This window comes from Nicotiana attenuata, unplaced genomic scaffold (assembly GCF_001879085.1).
Source record: "Nicotiana attenuata strain UT unplaced genomic scaffold, NIATTr2, whole genome shotgun sequence".
Classification (NCBI taxonomy): Eukaryota; Viridiplantae; Streptophyta; class Magnoliopsida; order Solanales; family Solanaceae; genus Nicotiana; species Nicotiana attenuata.
In genome coordinates this window covers 12,236-16,979 of record NW_017674832.1, presented here as the reverse complement: position 1 = coordinate 16,979, position 4,744 = coordinate 12,236, and positions in this window count along the sequence as shown.

The following is a 4,744-nucleotide window of genomic DNA, read 5'->3' as shown; positions in this document are numbered from 1 at the left end:
GGGGGGAGTACTAGTTAAAAGAGTCAAGCCTAAGATAGTTTGGCAAAACAAGACGAAGAAAGGATATGAACCCGTGACCTCTAATCTACGAGCCTCGAGAGCTACCGTTCCGTTCTGCCACGCGCCAAAGATAAGATTTGAAAACTAATGGACCTAAACAAGGATTAAATGCTTTATTCTTTTAGAAATGCCAAGCCACATAATATAGGCATTGCTATTCGAAAAGCTTTACTCTCAGAAATAGAAAGACCATGTATCACACATGTAAAATACATGTAAAATCTGAGAAGCCCACGTTATTATTCTACCATAACGAGAATCCAAGAAACAGTACATGAATTTTATTTTATCTGAAAGAAATTGTATGGAGACGTAAAATATATGGAATCTTGACGCGTCTATTTGTGTCAAGGGTCCAGGATATATGTGTTCAAGATATCATCTTGACGCCTTATGTAGAGATTGTTGATAATACATAACAAACTGGAAGTTTAACCGGCCACTTGTTACAAATAAGATATTGTTGTTACAAGGAAAGAGATAAATGTTGACTAATCTGGCTAACATTAACTTGATAAAAATGAATGATTGAATAATTGAAAAAAAGATTATTCAAGAGAATACACATTGAATGCTGAGATTACGTACACATTGATTTTGGAGGTGGATCCATAAGTAAAAAAAAGTTAAAAGTAATTGTGAACGTTCCAGAAGAAATGAAACAAAATATATGGTAGAGTTAGGGACATTTATTGTTGAGGCCAACCTAATTCTAGATGCAAAGGCACATAATAGTTAGATATAAACATGGTGAGTTGTTCCATAATATAACCAGTTGTTGTTGATACCCTCTTCTCTCTTATTTCTTTCATAACCATAGCTCGGAGAAGGAATATATAGAAGCAGGCCGACAAGTAATGACACGACGTGGTGGAAAAATATATGTGCATGCATGTATATCTCCAGACAAACCAATTATACTAACACCCGAAGAAACACACGTGTCTTCAGGAAAAGGATCCCAGAATATTGCTGAATGGTAATATTTGAACATATAGGGTGTGTTTGGTATGAAGGAAAACATTTTCCGGAAAATATTTTCCAATTTTCCCATGTTTGGTTGACTTAAATATTTTGGAAAATATTTTCCTTATCAACTCATTTTCCTTCAATTGGAGGAAAATGTTTTCCTTATCAAGAGAAGGGAAAATATTTTCCAAAACTCCTTCTCAACCTTCCATCCTATTCCCCAACCCACCCACACCCCACCACACCCACCCACCACCCCAACCCACCTCTCTCTCCAAAAAGAATTTTTTTTTTTAAATTTTAATTTTTTTTCCGTCACCACCCACCCTGCCATCCCGACCAAACCCCACCCTCACTGCCCCCTCCCCCCCCCCCCCGCACAAAAGTAGTTTTTTTTTTTTACTTTTTTTTTTTTGTAATTTTCAAATTTCTATTTTTTTCGTTTTTCCTGCACCTCCCCCCTCCCCCCTCCCCCCCCCCCCCCCCCCGATAAAAAAAAAATTTTACTTTTTTTTTTAATTTCAAATTTCTATTTTTTTTATTTTTCTGCACATACCCCCTGCCCCTGCCCCCCGTCCCCCAAACAACCCCCTCCCCCGTCCGCGCAAAAAAAAAAAAAAATTTAATTTTCAAATTTCTTTTTTTTATTTTTCTTGCACATATCCCCCTGCCCTGCCCCCTCCCCTCCCCTCCCCCTCCCCACCCCCCACCCCCCGCTCAAAAAAAAAATTACTTTTTTTTTTTAATTTCAAATTTCTATTTTCTTATTTTCTTGCACATACCCCTGCCCCTAACCCCCCCCCCAGGGAAAAAATATATATTTCAATTTTAATTTTTTCATCTGTCGGTTTACAGGTTCGAAATTTTACAAGTTACAAAGTTATGAGTTTAGAGGTTTATGTGTTTGAAAGTTTACGGGTTTAGAATTAATAATAAGTTTTACGGGTTCGAAAGTTCGCGGTTTTTACGTAAAAAAGTAAAGCAACACATTAGTTGCTTTGGATTGTATCAATTTTTAGAGACTTGGGGAAGGGGTGGGCGAGGGGGAGGGGTAAGGAGAGTTGCATAAAAAATATTTTCCTAAAAAAAATATTTTCTACTCTCTAACCAAACAATAGAAAATATTTTCCGGAAAATGTTTTCCACTCACCAACCAAACAAGGGAAAATAAGTGATAAAACCACTCATTTTCCATGAAAACATTTTCCATGGAAAACATTTTCCTTCGTACCAAACACACCCATAATCTCGGAAAATCGTACTTTGTGATTGATTACTTTCCTTAGAAGGAATATTGCTAAACATGATTCAATAAACTAACAGTATACCGACGTAGAAGCAAGAAATGCAAAAGGCAAAAGATAACCAAAATGGAAAAAAATAAAATTAAAATAAAAGGACTACAGTGGACCTTAGTGACCATTAACATTCTGCTGAGCAAAAATCTGGAGAGAACATAGTAATGATCGTCATTATCACCTAGCCATACCTTCACCTGAAAAAAGGTTGATAAAGAAAAAGAAACTTCAAATAAACCAAAATTAAGTAACTTTGCAGAATTAATAGCAAGCAGAGAGCAACTGATCGACGACCTTAACAAAGTCATATTTGGATGAAGCATTTCGTGTTGCCATTATATTACAACTCCCTTATCCTTCTTCTTCTCTATGAATATATGCTTTAGCTAGTGTGACGGGCGTTACAGTCACAGGTGATGCCGTTGATAACGAGGGAGAATGGAATCCACTTTTTAAACCGAATTTTGATTTGTGCACAAAGTATAAATAAATTATATAAGTAAGTATTTCCTACCATGCATGCTTAATTATTTATTAATTTATTGAAATATAAAGAGGTTCGAGCATAGAACAGGAGAAGAGAATAATAAAAGAGGTTCGAGTGCAAATACGGATTATTCACGCCTCAGAGCCCGTAATAGTCACCAAGGGTGTGTTTCCAATTTTTCTATGTTTGGTTGGCTTAAATATTTTAGAAAATATTTCCCACATGAACTCATTTTCCTCCAATTAAAGAAAAAAAAAATTCCTATCAAGAAAAGGAAATATATTTTCCAAAACTCTTTTTCAACCTTCTCCACCCTATTCCCCGTCCCCAGAACCCACCCCCATCCATCCCACCCACCCCCACCACCCCAACCCCCACCACATCCCACCCACCCCAACCTCGATCACAACCCACCTTAAATAGAAATATTATTAAGAGTACTTGCTTTTCATGTTGTAAATAGAGTACTTTTTTTATTTCAACAAAATGAATTTTTTTTCATGATGTAGAAAAAGTATTTCTTTCGTTTCAATAAAATGCGTATTTTTTATGATGTAGAAAAAGTATTTTCTTTCATTTCAACAAACTAAGTGTTTTCTTTTCCTGAAATAAAAAAAGTATTTTTTTTCCCAACAAAACGAGTACTTTCTTTTCAAGATGTAGAAAAAGTACTTTTTTTATGATGTAGAAAAGGTATTTTCTTTAATTTTAGCAAAACGAGTATTTTCTATTTATGATGTAGAAAGAATATTTTCATTTCAACAAACTAAGTATTTTCTTTTCCTGAAATAGAAAAAGCATTTTTTTCAACAAAATGAGTACCTTTTCTTTTCATGATGTAGAAAAAGTATTTTCTTTCATTTCAACAAAATGAGTACTATTTTTTCATGATGTAGAAAAAATATTTTCTTTGATTATAATAAAACGAGTATTTTCTTTTCATGATGTAGAAAGAGTACTTTCTTTCTCAACAAATTAAGTATTTTTTTAACAAAATAAGTACTTTCTTTTCATGATGTAGAAAAAGTATTTCTTTCATTTCAATAAAACGAATACTTTCTTTTCATGATGTAAAAAAATATTTTCTTTCATTTCAACAAAACGAATACTTTCTTTCACGATATAGAAAAAGTATTTTCTTTTATTTCAACAATGTATTTTCTTTTCTTGATGTAGAAAAAGTATTTTCTTTCATTCAACAAAATGAGTAATTTCTTTTCATCTTGTAGAAAAGATACTTTTTTTTTCAACGAAAAAAAAAGTATTTTCTTTTTAGTTATCGAGCTCAAATTTCAAATTTTGTTCAAGTAAAGTAGCATATTATTTCCTTTGAGTTTGTGTGAATTTTGAAAAAATAATTAAATTCTTAATGAAAATAGAGTCACGAAAAGGGAGGGGGGTGGGGGTGGGGTGGGGGAAGGAGTACAGGGAGGTGGGTGGGGGAAGGAGTACATGAACATGAAGATTTTGGGAAAGGTGAGTTTAGGACAGTAATTGAACTTTGATTACTATGACAAAAAAGTTACAAATCTTTACTCAAGGTGCAGGGACACGACATTATAGTAGGTAAAGTTTAATGACTTTTTAGTTATATTTGGTGTGCAAAATTCAGTTAATTTAATATGACAAAAAATAGTTGAGTAACTTGATTATCATAGTGAGTGATGACTTTATTATTAAGATAAAGTTTAATTATTTTTAATGTGACGAAACAAAATAGTAAACGTTGTGCATCTTTGTTCTTGTGCTTCAATAAATTAATCTGAATGTGGAGGCATTGCATTGTAAAGAGTTGTATCGACTTGAAGTCACCTCCACTCTGGCGAACGGCAAAGGCAAGTTTTGGCATCTATAAAATATTCAGGAATTCCCAAATATGTTTGGACTATACTTTAGGATATTTCGATGACAGTGGTGTCTAGACCCTCGA